This window comes from Tenrec ecaudatus, chromosome 1, assembly GCF_050624435.1.
Source record: "Tenrec ecaudatus isolate mTenEca1 chromosome 1, mTenEca1.hap1, whole genome shotgun sequence".
Lineage (NCBI taxonomy): Eukaryota > Metazoa > Chordata > Mammalia > Afrosoricida > Tenrecidae > Tenrec > Tenrec ecaudatus.
Genome location: NC_134530.1, coordinates 12,237,353 through 12,255,638, shown reverse-complemented (window position 1 = coordinate 12,255,638; position 18,286 = coordinate 12,237,353). Strand labels below are relative to the sequence as shown.

General features: G+C 48.7%; 1 long non-coding RNA gene across 1 annotated transcript; it reads left to right on the top strand.

The window, feature by feature from the left end:
• Positions 1-2,539: 2,539 nt before the first annotated feature.
• On the top strand, positions 2,540-4,524 carry LOC142431451 (uncharacterized). Its single transcript, XR_012780831.1, has 3 exons — positions 2,540-2,812; positions 3,360-3,404; positions 4,318-4,524. It is a non-coding gene; the product is annotated as an uncharacterized LOC142431451 (long non-coding RNA).
• Positions 4,525-18,286: the final 13,762 nt, after the last annotated feature.

Below are 18,286 nucleotides of genomic sequence, written 5' to 3'. Positions count from 1 at the left end.
GCTCAGGGATCGTGGAGAGCCTTGCCTGCTAAGCAGGCACATCGAGTCTCCTGGGAATGTGCCCAGGCCCATGACTTCTTTGAGGTTTTGCTTTGATTTGGTGGTGGTGGTGGGGTGCACAAGAGGGGGGAATAGCTTCCCTTGGGGGGCTACAGAGCAGCAGAAAGCCACCTCAAACCCACGGCCCTTGTGCCCACCCTGACTCACAGACCCTACAGGACAGGGTAGCACTGCCCCCGTGGGCTTCTGAGATGACAACTTCACAAGAGCAGAAAAGCTTTATCTTTCTCCCTTGGAGCGGCTGGTGGGTTTGAACCCCTGACTTACCTTCAGCTTAACCCCTTCTGCCGCCAGGGCTGTAGAAGGAGACAGGAAACACACAGAGGACAAATGAGAGCAGGCTCATCTCCTTGCCTCTCCCCCCACCCATGTGAGTGGATGAAGGCGTTGAGTGGCTTCCAGCACCCAGTCAAGCCCCGTCCCTAAGGCTTGGTTCTCACCCATGGCCTCCCCAGGCACTGCGCCCCACAGGGCTTGCTCTAATCTTTATGGGTGCAGTTTGCCTGGTCTTTCTTCTGTGGTGCCCCTGAGAGGGTCTACACTGCCAACCTTAAAGTTAGCAGTTGACCATTTGTACTATCCAGGCCCTCTCAAAATAGCACCTCGGCCATTGTTTACGGACCGCCTGCCGGCGAAGGTTGAAGTCAAGGAGTCATCTTGCTGGGCTCCACAGTCGGTGCTCATGGAAGCAGCAGTCGAGAGGTCAGGAGACGTGTTGCACGGGGTGACCGCTGCACAACCTCCTTAGAGCGTTGAAAAGCAAGGACGTTCCTTTGAGGACCACGGCGCGCCTGACCCAAGCCGTGGTCTTCTCCACGGCCTCATGTGGCTGAATAAGGAAGCCCGTGCGGGGGGACGGATGCATTTGGATCGTGGGGCTGGGGGAAGAATACTGAAAGGACCCAGGAAAAAGTCTACAAGGACAAAGCAATCTGTCTTGGAAGAAGTAAGGCCAGAGTGCTCCTTAGAGGCAAGGATGGTGAGACTTTGTCTTACGTCCTTTGGACATGTGGTCGCGGGGAGACCAGGCCCTCATGTTCTGTAAAGTCCAGGGGCAGCTAAAAAGAGGAAGGCTCTCAGGGAGATGGACTCATGGGCTGAGACACCGGATCAGCGGTGAGGATGGCGCAGGACCGGGCGGTGTTTCGTTCAGTTGTGTCTAGGGTGGAACTGGGTCAGAATGGGCTGGATGGTACCTAATAGCAAGAACACCTGGTTGGTACCGCTGCAGGAAGCCCCACAGGAGTCCTGGCTGGTCCTGGCTCATGGGGTGGATATCTGTTGAGCTTTTTTTAATTAATCATTTTATTGGGGGCTTGTAAAACTCTTATCACAATCTATCCACCCATCCATTGTGTCAAGCATATTTGTACATTTGTTGCCATCATCGTTTTCAAAACATTTGCTTTCTGTTTGAGCCCTTGGTATCAGCTCCTTGTTTTCCTGCCTCCCTCCCCGCTCCCTCTACCTCATGAACCCTTTATAATTTATAAATTATTATTTTGTCATGTCTTACACTGTCCGATGTTTCCCTTCACCCATTTTTCTGTTGTCCATCCCTGAGGGAGATTATATGTAGATCCTTGTAATCGGTTCCCCCTTTCCACTCCACCCTACCTGTATCGCCACTCTCAGCACAGGTCCTGAAGGGATCACCCATCCTGGATTCCCTGTGTCTCCAGTTCCTATCTGTACCAATGTACATCCTCTGGTCTAGCCAGATTTGTAAGGTAGGATTGGATCATGATAGTGGGTGGGGAGGAAGCATTTAGGAACTAGAGGAAAGTTGTATGTTTCATCATTGCTACACTGCACCCTGACTGGCTCATCTCCTCCCTGCAAACCCTTCTGTGAGGGGATGTCCAGTTGCCTACAGATGGGTCTTGGATCACCAGTCCGCACTCCCCCTCATTCACAATGTTGTTTTTTGTTCTTTGAATCTGCTGAGCTTTGACCGTGTCCAGGCTCCCCTGGTTCTCTGGGTCCATCCTGTCGCTGGATTCCGGGGCCCCACCGAGCCCAGCCTGCACACGGCGACCCGGGAGCGCGGATGGCTGAACAATGCTCGCTCAGAGGGCGGCAGGGAGCACCAGGAGGCACAGGAGCGCGGAGGTGACGCGATGGCGCCGGGCTGGCAAACCCCGGTTGGACGAGGACCGCCACCCCGGGACCCCGGCAGGGACCCGCCCTGGGAGCACGTGACCGCCAGAGGGCGGCGGCGAGCCCGCCGGCCGCCGCGGACTCGCGCGCAGCCCCCACCCGCAGGAATGCGGACGGCGCGGGGCGGCGACCTTGGCCTCCCGCCCGGAGCAGCTGCTGCTTGCTCGCATTCCGCCCGCCTTCCCGTTCCTGGGACCCAGGCTGCCCCCACCCTGCGCGGCTGGGAGGACGCGAGAGGCGGCCCTGACCGGGATGCGTGTCTCGGGGTTCGCCCCTTCCCCAAGAGGAAGCCGTGGCAGGGGTGGCGGGGGGCTGGGGGAATGAGGTTGGGGGTGGGGTTCGAGGAGCAGATCAGTATTAGTCTGATCTGGAGGAAAGGCCGCCGGGCGCTAAGCACCTCCAAGACCCGTTCTCCCCATTGCGCAGAGGAGCCGTTGCTCGCACAAGCAGGAAGTGTCCAGAGCGTCTCAGCGTGGACTGAGGGCCAGTCTCGGGCCCAGCCCCAGCCCAGGCGCATCTGGTCACTTCTGTTACCGCCCCCCTTGGTTCCCTGGAGCCTCAAGAACTGGGCCTGCTCCCTGACCCCCTGAAGGTATGGCCCGCCTCCCTCCCTGGATCAGCGGAGGTGGGACCCTCCAACAATGTCCTGTTGCCCCAGGGGACGAAGGGTCAGGGTCAGTTAGCAACCACATGGTGTCCCCCCAATCCACCTCCCCCAGGAAGAGAAGACCTAGTGGTGTAGTGCTTATGCGTTGGGCTGCGATCTGTGTGGGCGGCAGTTCGAAACCACTGGCAGCTCCTCGGGAGAAAGACTGGGCTTTCTACTTTCAAGGGCTACAGCCTCAAAAACTCATAGGGGGTCTCTATGAGACAGCGCTGACTCGATGGCAGCGAGTCTGGTTTGGGGGTTGGTGAGCCCACGAGTGACAGAAGAGAATTAGACCCCATAAGGTTTTCAATGGCTGATACAATTTTAGAAATCGGTCACCAGGCCTTTCTTCCGAGGCGTCTCAAGGGGGGTGGGTGGGCTTGAAGCTCCGACCTGTGGGTTAGCCCTGGAGAGCATCACCTGGGAGCTGAGTCCAGGGTACTGATGCACTGGTTCTGAAAACACTGTGGGCCCCACCTCCAATTCACAGCCCGTAAGTGAGCAGCCCCCACGAGGAAGAGGCGATTGAGTCAAGGTGAGCGAGAGCGGGTCAGGTGAAGGGTTGGGATGGGATAGAAGATGCTTCTGTTTCAGGTGGAGGGGCAGCCAGGGCAATGGCCTGGAGGAGGTGGGAAGCAGGGTGGTTTAGAGAATGGGAGGGGGCAGGATGCCATTGCTGATATATGTGTGTGTGTGTGTGTGTGTGTATACCAACAGCCCCCACTCCCAACATCTTTCCAGATGTGAAACTTAGTGATATCAATTACATCAGTGATGATGAGCACACACCGCTCCTGATTGTGGGTGAATTTCCCATCATGCTAAACAAACACCTTCCGAAACAATGGGGACTCCTTTTGTCTCTAGCCATTTGCCTACTCTTATTATTCCATATGAGAGCAGACAGTGTCTGTCCTCTTGGGTGGGCTGATTTCGCTAAGCCTATGGGGCTGCCAACTGCAAGGTCAGCAGTTTGAATCCACCAGCTCCTGCCTGGGCGAAAGATGGGGCTTTTTACTCCTGCAAAGAGTTGCAGTGTTGGAACCCCCCAGGGGCAGTTCTGCCCTGCCCTAGGATCACTAGGAGTTGTCATTGCCTGGGTGGCAATGAGTTTGGGTGACTGAGTCCCGAAGATGTCTTGTTTTGCTGCATTTGTTCCTTCACTTATCGGCTACTTTTTTTTTGCCACATCCTGTAACCAGGATCCCTTCCCCGTGGAGCTGGTGTCCTAGGAGGAGACACAGAAGCGCTGGGTGATATGGTAGTTACATTATGTCATGTCAACTTGATAAATAGGTGACAGGTGAAAGCTAGCCTGTCGATCAGGTCACAGTCTGCCTGATGGCTCTTTGTGGGCGTGGCCTTCTCCTGAGGATTCTGGGAGTTTTCCTCTCTTCCTCTCTGGAGGTGGGACACACACTCTCTCTGTTTCTCCTTTCTGTTAACAGGCCACATGGAGTCATGCTAATGGCAGCTAAGATACGAGCTACAGGACTGTCCACCCACCAGCCTGTGATCTTCCTGCATTCGGCATCATTGCATGTGCTGCGTGAGTCCGAAGAGGAATTTATGGACTAATATCGGACATATGGGCTTGATCTGGACTGGGCTTGGATGTTTATTGATGCATAATTACCTCTTGATATAAAGTTCTTTCCTGCATATATGTGCGTGTCTCTGGATTTGTTTCTCTAGTCTACCCGGACTAACAGGTGATTAGGAATAAAGCTGGTAAAGAGTCCCAGGTTGCCATCTTGTGATCACAGGGAGGGCCACTCTGAGGACATGAAGTTTGATCAGAGACAGGTGGGCATTCAGGGAAGTGTTTAAGAAAGAGGGAATGGCAGGTGCAAAGGCCCAGTGGTGGGGCCATGCACGAACTGCCTAAGAAACAGTCATGTTGCTGGAATGAAGCAAATCAGGGGAGAGAGAATTTGAAACAAGTATTCAGGCACTCTCGTGATGTAGTGGTTATGTACTGGGTTGTTAACTGCAAGGCCAAGAGTTCAAAACCGCCAGCCACTCTGCAGGAGAAGAACGAGGCTTGAGCCTCCTGAAAATGGTTAGAATCTTGGAAACCTACAGGGGCAGTTCTACCCAGTCCTGTAGGGTCGCTGGGCATTGGGATCAAGTCCATAGCAGTGAGTTTGGTCTTTGGTTTCTTGATGAGTCAGATCACCCAGGTGGCCTCAGAGTGGCAGCTTTGCCTCTAAGATGAGAAGCCCCTGGCAGGCTTTGAGCAAAGGAATGACTTGATGTGACTGCTGGTTCTGATAGAAGCTATCAGGGCGGGTCCTGTTTTTCTCGTGCATTTAAATCCAAATGGCAAAGTAACAATCATGATTTCACCACATACAAATAAAGCCAAAGACCACCATGGAAAGCGGTAGTGATGTACATGAATTGGGGGGAAAGTGTTTGCTTTTTTTTTTTTTTAAAGAGCTTCAAGGAGTGGGTAAGAAACTCATCAACCATCCAATAGGGAAAAGAAATATGTTAAAGATGTAGTCGGAACGTCCACTGAAAGTGAGACATCGTTAACAGATGAAGAGACATTTGGTCACACTTGGAAGATGAGAAACGAAAGTTTCGGCCTCACCGAGCTACCCATTTTTTTTAAGGCATCAGGTGGGTGCAAACGGAGAGCACCACGAGGCCACTGTCACTGACGGTGCCAAGAAGCAAGCATGCCACACAAGAAAATTGGTCAGCCCCAAAGGAGGTGGATGGTGATGTTCATAAAAATCATGAAGGCGTAGATACATTGGCCAGCCCACTGGCCTCCAGACAGACTTGCACATGTGTGAAATGATGTGTGCGCATGAGGCTGGTTATTGTAGCTGCCTCAAAAATTCGCAAAGGATTGGACAGAATTCAACTGTCCCTCATTAGGGAACTCGCTGCCTAAAGGATCTCATCCATCGCACTTGCATCAGAATGAGGTCACCTATAGAGGCATCTATAGAGGATGAAATACAGGCATGTACACATGTAGATCTATTTACATAACAATAGGGAACTAGATCTATGTCCATATATTTATAGGTTAAGTGTCAGGTATCAGGCATCAAAGTCCCCAAACAAAAAAAAATCATATCGATGTGAATGAGGGGGAGGGCAGAGTGGAGATCTAAAGCCCATCTGTAGACAATTGGACATCCCCTTACAGAAGGGTCACAAGAAAGAGACAAGCTGTAAAGCACAAATAAAACATACACATTTCCTCTAGTTCTTTTATGCTTCCTTCCCCTCACTATCATGACCACAATTCTACCTTACAGATCTGGCTAGACCAGAGCATGTACATGGGTACAGATAAGCGCTGAAGACACAGGGAATCCAGGACAAATCAACCCCTCAGGACCAATAATGAGAGTGGAGATACCAGGAGGGGAAGGAAAGGTGGGGGAGAAAAGGGGTAGCGATTACAATGATCTACATATCACCCCTTCCCTGAGGGATGGACAACAGAAAAGTGGGTGAAGGGAGACATCGGTCAGTGTAAGACATGAAGAAATAGTAATAATTTATAAATTATTAAGGGTTCATGAGGGAGGAGGAAGGGAAAAATGAGCTGATCCCAAAAGATCAAGTAGAAAGCAAATGTTTTGAGAATGATGATGGCAACAAATGTACAGATGTGCTTGACTCAATGGATGGATGGTTTGTGATAAGATCTGTACGAGGGACCAATAAAATGATTCAAAAAGAAGAGAAGAGCGAGGTCATCTGCTTAGGCTGAGAAGGAAAAGGCTCCAGTAGATATTCTTCAGGGAGAGAGCCGAGGATTGCACTTGTGTACAACACGCTGCCTTTTGGAAAAGTACACAGAGAGAAGGAAATGCAGACCCCCACTCTCCTGTCAGGCTGTCACACTGTGGGGACTCGCATGCTGCGAGGCTACCAGAGCGAGTATTTCAAATACCAGCAGGGCCACCTGCAGTGGACAAACCTCAGAGGAGCTTGCCGATGGAGAACGAGCCCTGGTGCTGGCTCGGTGGGTTAAGCATTGATCTCTAACCACGAGGTTGGTGGTTCCCACCGTCCAGATACTCGTTGGAGAAAAGGTGAGGCTGCTCCTTTAACGATGTACAGTTTCAGAAACCCAAAGAAGGCAGTTCTTTATTATTATTGTTTAATCATTTTATTGGGGGCTCATACAACTCTTATTACAATCCATCCATCCATTGTGTCAAGCACATTTGTACATTTGTTGCCATCATCATTTTCAAAACGTTTGCTTTCTACTTGAGCCCATGGTATCAACTCCTCATTTTTTCCCTTCCCTTCTCTTCCCCACCCTCCCTCCCTCATGAACCCTTGATAATTTAGAAATTATTATTATTTTTCCATGTCTTACACTGACGGATGTCTCCCTTCACCCACTTTTCTGTTGTCTATCCACCTGGGAGGGGGTTACAGGTAGATCATTGTGATCCGTTCCCCCTTTCTCTCCCCACTTTCCCCTTACCCTCTTGGTATGAGCACTCTCAATACTGGTCCTGAGGGGTTTATCTTTCCTGGATTTCCTGTGTTTCCAGCTCTTGTCTGTACTAGAGTAAATATTCTGGTCTAGCTGGTTTTGTAAGGTCAAATTGGGGTCATGAGAATGGGGGTGGGGAGAGGAAGCTTTATAGAACCAGAAGAAAGTTGTATTTTACATAGGTGCTATACTGCACCCTGAGTGGCTTGTATCCTCCCCACAACCCTTGTGTAAGGGGATGTCCAGTTTCTTACAGATGGGCTTTGGGTCTCCACTCTGCACTCCCCCTCATTGATTGATGTTTTGTTCTCTGATGCCTGATGCTTGATCCCATCAACACCTCATGATCATACAGGCTGGTGTGCTTCTTCCATGTTGGCTTTGTTGCTTCTCAGCTAGATGGCCACTTGATTATCTTCAAGCCTTTAAGATCCCAGATACTATATCTTTTGATAGCCAGGCACCATCAACTTTCTTCACCACATTTGCTTATGCACCCATTTTGTCTTCGGCGATCGTTTCCGGAAGGTGAGCACCGTGGAATGCCAGTTTAATAGAACAAACTGTTCTTGCATTGAGGGAGTACTTGAGTAGAGGCCCAATGTCCCATCTGCTGCCTTAATACTAAACCTATAAATATATGCACATAGATCTATTTCCCCCTCATCATATAGAAATATATTTACATATGTTCATGCCTGTATTTAGACCTCTATAAATGCCCTTTTCGTCCTAGTTCCTTCCTCTATTTCCTTTTACTTTCCTCTTGTCCCACTATCATGCTCAGCCTTCATGTGGGTTTCATAATTCCTCTCGGTTACATTGCCCTTGATCAAGCCCTACCAGGCCTTCTACACACTCCTAGCCATTGATTTTAGGTCACTTGTTGTTCCCTTGTCCCCATGTTTGCTAACACCCACTTCCTTTCCCCCCGCCTCCCACCTCTCCCATGTCCCTCCAGAACCGTTGGTCCCATTGTTTTCTCCTCCAGATTGTTTATCCAAGGGGGCAGTTCTGTTCAGCTGTACCCATTGCTCTGAGTCAGAACCAACGTCACAGCAGTGGGTTTGGCTTGGGTTTGGCTTTCTACACTAACACAGACTGAAGGTCTGCTTCCAAGACTCAGTCAATGAAAACCTTATGAATCCCAATGATACATTGTCCAGGAGAGGAGCCCCTTGTGTTGGAAGGCAGTCCGTCATAGCCCCAACAATGTACTCAAACTTGCCAACCAAAAGACCCAACTCCAAACTCACCGCCATCAAGTCAATGCCAACTCTTAGTGACCCTATAGGACAAGGTAGAACTGCCTCTGTGAATTGCCGAGGATGTAACTTAAAAAAAAATCATTTTATTGGGGACATTTACAGCTCTTATCACAATCCATCCATCCATCCATCCATCCATCCATCCATCCATCCATCCATTGTGTCAAGCACCTTTGTATATATGTTGCCATCATCATTTTCAAAGCATTTTCTTTCTCCTTGAGCCCTTGATGTCAGCTCATGTTTCCCCTCTCACACCCTCCCTCCCTAATGAACCTTTGATAATTTATATGTATATTTTTCATGTCTCAGGCTGGAACTCATTGCAGGAATAGAAAGCCCCATCTTTCTCCCAGGGAGTGGCTAGTGGTTTCAAAATGGGACCCTTCAGATCACAGCCAAGTTCTGAACCATTATGCCCCAAGGCTCCTCTCGAACTTACCAATGATCACGAACTTGGTCCAGGACCAGGCAGCTTTTATTGGGTTACCCTCACACAGGTGGTTGCTGGGAAGTGGAGCTCCCTCAGTGACACCCAGAAAGAACCACATACCGGCGGGGTGGGGTGGAGTGGGGCTTAAAAGTCTGTGGGGCATTTCCACAACCTTTTCATTCCATTCCCCTCCCCCAACTCTCTCAGGACCCCCTAGCACAGCCTGTTGTCGTCAGGTGGATTTGGAGTCATGCAGACTCCATGTATTCCCGAGGGGAACTGCTCCCTGGGATTTTTTTTTTCTTGGCTACTTGAAGCAAGCGGTTCACTGATTGCTACTTCTGTCGATCTGCTGGGTGGGTCTGGCCGCCAACCTGTAGGTTCTCAGTCCCTTGTGCCACACAGGACTGGCAAAACCTCAGAACCCCAATAGCTCACTGACAGAGGTTGGTCAACCCCAAAGAAGATGTAGTTCTCTCTCTCTCTCTCATCAGGAAGAACATCTGGACAGAACACATGATAACGGGCATGGGGTGAGGGACAGCTGAGGAAGAGGGGGAGGTGAGAGACTGGTTTTTATGACAGTCTTCATTTTTTTTGGCGTTTCAAACGTGATGGATGTATTATCTATTGAAAAGGTGCTTTGGAAGGGTCCCGTTGGCTGAGGTGTGGATAATGAATAGCGATGGGGCAAAGGTGAGGTGTGTGGGGTGAGGATGGGGAGGAGCTTGGTACAGCAACCCAGGTGAGGAAGGAACACTGGTGGGTGGACCAGAGAGGGGACTGAGAAATGGTTGGTTTGGTTTGGAAGACACCTTGCGGATGACAGGCACGCATGGGATCTCCAGGCGGAGTCGCTGTGAGGTGGCCGTGAAAGGGGTCCGAGATGCCCCCAGTGCACTTGGCCTGAAGAACTAGGAGCATCGTCTTTACCAAGCTGGGAAGATGGGAAGAAGGCGGCCTGAGTATACAACTCCCGAGCGAAGAGCTAGTGTGTCTTTAACACGTCTGACTGTTGGCCGGCGTTGGTCGGTGATTGCTTCCAGCTAGAATTTAATAACAGCCCTTCGCCTTTTCTTTCTCTTCCCCCCGGCCCCCCGCGCTTGTTTATCCAGTTGCCATCTGGATCGGTGATGCTGCTTCTCTGCGTGCAGCTGAAACTGATGGAGGATGATTTCAGCAGTAAAGGAATTTGTCAAGTGGAGGCTGGGCGCTCACGGGACCCCCGCCTTGGGGAACTGCCAAGGAGCAAGGTGGGAGGGCAGGGTCACAGGCTACCCCAGCTGGCAGGCTCTGCTTCTGCTGCTGACGCCTGTCCCTGCTGGCACCATCTGCTTCTAGACCCCTTCCTTCCTTGGGTGGCAGGCTTGCAGTTAATTCTAAATCCTGTGCGCTCATCTGATTAGTGGAGTCTGGGACACAGGTTTGCCCGCGAACTACAAGGGAGGTGGGGAGAAGGGTTGGTGTGGGATACAGCAAGATTTCTCCCAAGTTTTCTCCCCCAAATAGATGCCAAACCTAGCTGCTTGCTACCCATGCCAAATGACTATACACTTGGAGGTCAACAGAAGTAGGTCAGGGGTTATTCTCCCTAAGGGTTATCAGCCATCCAGAGCAAGCAGACACCACTGTTTATCTCACAATATGTAGGGCCCACTCCCTTCTGAAAAGGATAGTAGTAGATTGTTTTCCTGAAGGAAAGCCCAGAGAGGTCAAGCCCACTAAAGGGTGACCAAGGTTAGGCTGCCATCATGAATGTAGGGTCCACCCATCTTGTCACATGTTTACCCCTAGTCCCTCCCCTTCCTATCGTGTGTACACCCCTAGCTCCTCCCCTTCCTGTTACTCTTATGCTCATTGTACATCCCCCTCCTATTGCTTGCATTGCCTATTGTACAGTCCTTTCTGTGACATGTGTGGTTACCTGTAATCACGCCCCCTAAAGAGATATAAGTCTTGGCTAGCAATAAATCTCATTCTCCGGTTCACTCCCCTGCCCTCGGCCCACGCTGTGCGCGGGCCTGGATGGTTAGATCATGGCCATCCAGGAGGTGAGCATTAGACCCTGAAATGTGTCTGACTTCTTTATTTGACTCTCCCATTTCTCTATGGCGTTGTTATAATTTTTAGATATATCTCAACTGTACAATTGCACTTACCGAACCTGCGATTAGTTGTGGGGGCCTGGCCTTTCCCCCACAGGTTGGTGTTTTCTACCCAGAGTCCATGCACAGGCGGGTTTGGAATGCTGAACACTCCACAGGAAAAGAAATATTAAAAAATGATAGTGATAAAATAGAAATATCACATGGCTTCTACTTACGGCAACTGGGGATGCCTTCTTTTCTCCTAGCAAATGATTTAGTTAAAGGGATGTTGTTTTAAAGCAAGGAAATGTTGAACACAGATTTGGGACATCAGTGGGATGGGGAGTGTATTTGTTGATGTGATAGTAGCAACATTCTTTTTTAAAAAATCATTTTATTGGGGGCTGAGGTAGTTAATTGTGCCAACCTGGCCGATAAAAATATGTGGGGTTAATTGAAGGGCGGAGAGATAAATGGCTCAGCGAGCCTCGCCTTTCTAGTTCTCTGGTCTCTTGCTTTGTGATGGTTGGACCAGAGTGCAGCTGCCTTAGCCAGTTCCTTGCTTCAGCTGGCAAGGCTCACTTCCTACAAGATATCCCTGAGGACAAGCCGTATGGACCTACCCCATGCAGCCCTGGGTGCTGGAGCAGCCATGTGGAGACCCCTGCCAGTGCTGAGATGCTTACACGTTCACCGATTCAGCTTTCCTCTTGCAGTCGGCATCATTGTGTGTGTTTTGTGAGATGGAGGAGGACTTTGTGGATTGGTGTCGAACATATAGGTTAATGTTGGACTTGTGGTCTTGGGCAGCACTGGGTTGGGAGGTTTTCTGGATGCGCACTTACCCTTTATATAAAACTCTCTCTTATACATGGGTTTCTGTGGATTTGTGTCTCTAACGCAGGGGTCCTCAAACTATGGCCTGTGGGCCACATGCGGCCCGCCGAAGCCATTTATCTGGCCTGCAAGGTGTTTTTGCCGCTGCTGCCTGTCCTGCTTAGCAGATGACTCGTCCAGTGTGCATAGGAATTTGTTCATAGTTTTTTTAAAGACAATAGTCCGGCCTTCCAATGTTCTGAGGGACAGTGAACTGGGCCCCTGTTTAAAAAGTTTGAGGACCTGCTCTAAAGTACCCAGACTAACACAGGGGCTCATACAACTCTTATCACAATCCATACATACATCAATTGTATAAAGCACATTTGTACATTCATTACCTTCATCATTCTCAAAAACATTTGTTCTCCACGTAAGCCCCTGGCATCAGCTTCTCATTATTTCCCCCTCTCTCCCCAGTCCCACCTCCCTCATGAACCCTTGATAATTTATAAATTATTATTTTGTCATATCTTACACTGTCTGACGTCTCCCTTCACCCACTTTTCTGTTATCCGTCCCCCAGGGAGGAAGTTATATGTAGATCCTTGTAATCGGTTCCCCATTTCTACATCACCCTCCCTCCACCCTCCCGATATCACCACTCTCACCACTGGTCCTGAAGGGATCATTCACCCTGGATTCCCTGTGTTTCCAGTTCCTATCTGTACCAGTGTACATCCTCTGGTCTAGCCAGACTTGAAAAGTAGAATTGGGATCATGATAGTGGAGGGTGGGGAGGAAGCATTCAGGAACTAGAGGAAAGTTGTATGTTTTATCGTTGCTACACTGCACCCTGACTGGCTCGTCTCCTCTTTGAGACCCTTCCATAAGGGGATGTCCAGTTGCCTACAGACATCCCCTCATTCACATTGATATGACTCTTTGTTCTTTGTTGCCTGATAACTGATTCATTCTGCACCTCATGATCACACAGGCTGGTGTGCTTCTTCCGTGTGGGCTTTGTTGCTTCTGAGCTAGGTGGCCGCTTGTTTACCTTCAAGACTTTAAGACCCCAGATGCTATATGTTTTGATAGCTGGGCACCATCAGCTTTCTTCACCCATTTGTCTTCAGCAATTGTGTTGGGAAGGTGAGCATCATGGAATGCCAGTTTAATAGAACAAAGTGTTCTTGCATCGAGGGAGTACTTGAGTGGAGGCCCAATATCCATATCTGCTACTTCAATACTAAATCTATAAATAGATGCACATAAATCTATTTCCCCATCCTCATATATAAATGTATTTACATATGTACATGCTTTTATTTAGGCCTCTATAAACGACCTTTGCCTCCTCGCTCTTTCCTCTGTTTCCTTTTACTTTCTTCTTGTCCCACTATCATGCTCGGCCTTCATTTGGGTTTCAGTAATTCCTCTCGGTTACATTGCCTTTTATCATGCCCTACCAGGCCTCCTATACCCTCCTCACCACCGATTTGGATCTTTTGTTGTTCCCTTGTCTCTGAGTTTGTTAACACCACTTCCTTTCCCCCCACCTCCCCCTCTTCCATGTCCCCCTGGAACTGTCGGTCCGGTTGTTTTCTCTCCAGATTGTTCATCCAGCCTCTCTTATTTAGACAGACCTGCGGAGACAATAACATGCACAAAAACAAGACAGAGCAAAACCAAGCAACAAAAGAAAAGAAAATAACAGCAAAAAGTCAATGACAACAAAACAACCCCCCCCCAACACAACAACAACAACAACAAAGAAAAGCTTGTAGTTATTTCAAGGGCTGTTTGGTTACCTTTAGCAAGCAGTGTTTTCTGGTCGAGTCTGATGGGGTGCCAAGTTCACAGATGATGCTCATCATGGTATCACGGTCCTGGGTAGGAATGGGTGGTCCATTCAAAGTGGTCCTCTGAGGAATGAGGGCTACAGGAAGGATGAAGGGCACCATCACCATCTTTAGACCCTGTCTTTGTCTGGGGTGTCTAGAGGAACAAACCCAGAGGTCAGGGGTGGGGTAGAGAGCAAGACCAGAGAGAAGGGTCAGAGGTCAGCCCAGAGGCCAGGCCAGGAGAAGGGCGAGGGGCAGAGACCAAGAGCGTTGCTTCAAGGAAATGGCTCCCACAATTGTGAGGAAGTGAGTGATTCCTGCAGTTGTGGTCAGACAACGGGCCGAAGGCCCCTGCGGGCTCATGTGGTTGCAGCGGCTGATGAACCCAAAACCTGCGGCCTTCTGCCCCAAGGACCAGAGGGCAGGCAGTGAGGTAAGAGGGAGCTTTGCCAGGGCATCCATTTATTTCCAGGCAGATTGGCCCACATCTGATCCCCAAATGCAAGGTGATGGCACTGTGTCTGCCAACCCACTGAGAAGGATGGCCTAGACTAGTTGACACACACGCACCTTCACAAACCTGATGGGCAAAGGGAAGGAGACAGCTGGCCCTTAGCTAGCCAGATGCTGCGAGCCTGCGGTGACCCCGCATGGAAGGAGCGTATGGGACCAATCCCTGGGTCTTTCTCCTTTTATGCTTTGTTCTACTCCTGGTGTCGCCAACTGGCAGAACCCAGCCCCACCGGGTTTGAAGCTACGCATAAGCCCAGGAACAACAGCAAGGAGGTGCAGGACCATGTGGTGTTTCATTCTATTCTGTACAGGGTTGCTATGGGTCTGCACTGACTCAATGACACCTAGCGCTGTTGGGTCGGCCAAACCCAAAGACTTCTAGTGTCAGGACGCTTCACGGATTCTTAAAAATAATCTGTTAGCAGGAAAGGGGGTGAAGGGAGATGTCGGACAGGGCAAGATATGGCAAAATAATAATCTATAAATTACCAAGGGCTCATGAGGGAGGGGAGAGCGATGAGGAGGACCTGATGCCAGGGGCTTAAGTGGAGAGCAAATGCTTTGAAAATGATGAGGGCAAAGAATGTACAGATGTGCTTTACACAATTGATGTAGGTATATGTATAGTTGTGATAAGAGTTGTATGAGCCCCTAATAAAATGTTTAAAAAAAGAGGAAGGCCCTCAGCAAGATGGACTGACACCGTGGTTACATCGATGGGCTCAGGCATAGGAATATTGCAAGGACGGCGCAGAACCACGCAGTTAATAAAATTAAACTTCCATCTACCCCTTGAACTATAATCACACTCCTTGTCATTTCCCCAAATGAACAAAATATTTGTGAGCAAAAAAAATATCTGTTAGCAAGGGGAGCAGAGCAATGAAATCCCCAGGGAATACCAAAAATAGACTTTGGGGACAGAATGTGGCACTCCATCAGACTCGACTGGAAGACACACCTAAAGGCCAACACACAGACCTGGAACTATTTATAGGCTTTTCCTTTTTGTCATCGGCTTCCTCTTTGTGGTTGGTATTTGTTTTATTTGTTGGTTTTATCTTCCTGTTTTGTTTTGTTTGGCTTTGCCTGCTTTTTTTGCTGGTTAATGTCTCTACATGTCTATTGAGATAAGATAGACTGGATAAACAATTTGGAGATGAAAACAATGGGACCAATGGTTCTGGGGGACACGGGAGAAGGGATCATGGGAGAAAATAAGGGTGTGTGTGTCAACCAACCCAGGGACAAGGGAACAACAAATGAACTAGAATCAATGGAGAGAAAGGTGTAGGATGCCTTGTGGGGCTTAATCAAGGGCAATGGAACAAAGAGGAATTACTAAACCCAAATGAAGGCCAAACATGATAGTGGGACAAGAGGAAAGTAAAAGGAAATAGAGGAAAGAACTAGGAGGCAAAGGACATTTGTAGAGGTCTAAATACAGGCACGTACATATGTAAATATATTTATACATAACAATAGGGAAATAGACCTATGTACTTATATCTATATGCTAAAAATGCAGGTAGCAGATGAACATTGGACCTCAACTCAAGTAATCCCTCAACATTAGAACAGTTTGTTTTAATAATCCGGCATTCTGTGATGCTTACTTTCTTGACACGATCACTGAAGACAAAGCAGGTGAACAAGCAAATGTGGTGAAGAAAGCTGATGGTGCCTGGATCAGAAGATCCAGGTTTGAAGATAAACAAGTGGCCATCTAGCTGAGAAGCAACAAAGCCCACATGGAAGAAGCACACCAGCCTGTGTGATCATGCAGTATCGATGGAATCAGTTATCAGGCATCTAAGATTCAGAACAAAATTATACCAATGTGATGGGGCAGGGTGGGGGTGCATGGAATGGAGACCCAAAGCCCATCTGTAGACAATTGGACATCCCCTTACAGAAGTGTCACAAGGAAGAGACAGTCAGGTTGCAGTGTAGCACCAATGAAACATTAAACTTTCCTCTAGTTCTTTAATGCATCTCCCCCCCCCACTATCATGACCTCATTCTACCTTACAAATCAGACTAGACCAGAACATGCACACTGCTACAGATAAGAGCCCACAACACAGGGAATCCAGGATAGATAAATACCAGGACCAACAATGAAAATAGAGATACCAGGAGAATAAGAGGAAGGTGGGGGGAGAAATGGGGAATCAACATAATACCCTCTCCCAGGGGGATAAACAACAGAAAAGTGGGTGAAAGAAGATGATGTAAGATATGAAAATAATAATCTATAACTTATCAAGGGTTCATGATGGAGGGAGGGTGCAGGAGGGGGGAACATGAGCTGATATCAAGAGCTCAAGTAGAAAGAAAGTGCTTTGAGAATGATGATGGCAACATGTGTACAAATGTGCTGAGGAGACTAGCAAGAGAAACTCCATGTGTAAGCTGCTAAGTCCCTACCCCATTCTTCCCTCCCATCTCAGAATGTTGACTGCGAGGTGAGCTACCCACTCCCCCTCCCCTATGGGAACGTCTCTGCTGGAGATTAATTTTAGAATGTACTCCCATGTGCCCAGGTCCTGAACACTACTATTAGTTTTGACTATCCAATATATCGTTTGTTCTGATTCAATGTTGTTCCCTTTGATTTTCAATCTGATTGGTGTGGTTAATCTTGTTATGGTAACCAGGATGCTATCATCAATTTTGGCATTGTTTCTTTTATGATAAGGAATGTCCCTTGTACTGCATGCTTGCTCTTCCTGAAGTTACCAGATATTATAATCAGTGTTGTATCCTGTAATGCTCCCTAACCCTAAAGAATAGTAACATTAATTTTGCTTTTCTTCTGTTCAAGCTTTTTTGAACTCTAGACAGGTGATAAATGAGGTGTTTTTTTTTTCTTGGCCTTCAAGATGAACTGATATTTGGACGTGGGACAGTCCCGTTATAACCGAATAAAGGCTCTTCTAAATTATAGTGGTGGTCATTTGTTTGAATCTGCAACATTTTGGTTCTCTGACCAGGAAAGCCACTGTGCCTTGATGCCTCCGCCCAGCAGCTGCTCCTGGAAGTGTGGGACCTCTAGGGGAGGTGACCCTTGGTTTCACCAGGGCCCCAGACTCCTACCTTCTAAGTTGAGCTGCTGCCTGGGGACGTTGGAATTTTGGAAATCGGCCTGAGTCTCTCGTTCCTCTGGAAGTAAGTCTAACTGTAGGACCAGTCTTATGGTTTGACTTGGGACGGAGACTGCACGCAGTCTGACTCTTCCCAGTCTTTTCTCATCAGGACGCTGGCTTTGAAGTCTGGTAACTTGTTGAACTGGCGGCTTGTCTTTTCAGACCATCACTTAATAAGTTTGAGTTGCCTTGAATTGGCAACTGCGTGGGTACCTTGTTAGGTTGCCAGCGTATCTTTCAGTCACTTAAAAAGTTTCGTGCTCAGGTTTGGCGAGTCATGGCTGTTTGTCTCTGTGTAACTTGGTCAGTGAGGTAGTTAGTTTATTGTGCCAACCTGGCCAATTAAACACATGGGTTAATTGAAGGACAGCGGGATAAATGGCTCCGAGAGTCTCACTTTTCTAGTTCTCCAGTCTCTTGTTTTGTGATGGTCGGACCAGGGTGCAGCTGCCTTAGCTACTTCCCTGCTTCAGCTGGCAAGGCTCACTTCCTGCAAGACATCCCTGAGGAGAAGCCACATGGACCTACCCTGATGCAGCCCGGGGTGCTGTAGCAGCCATGTGCAGACCCCTGACAGTTCTGCGATGTTTACACACTCACTGACTCGGCTTTCCTCCTGCAGTCAGCATCATTGAGTCTGTTTTGTGAGATGGAGGAGGACTTTGTGGATTGGTATTGGACATATGGGTTAATGGGTTAATAGACTTGTGGGCTTGGGCAGCACTGGGTTGGGATATTTTCTTGATGTGCACTTAACCTTTATATAAAACTCTCTCTTAGACATGAGTTTCTGTGGATTTGTTTCTCTAAAGTACCCAGACTAA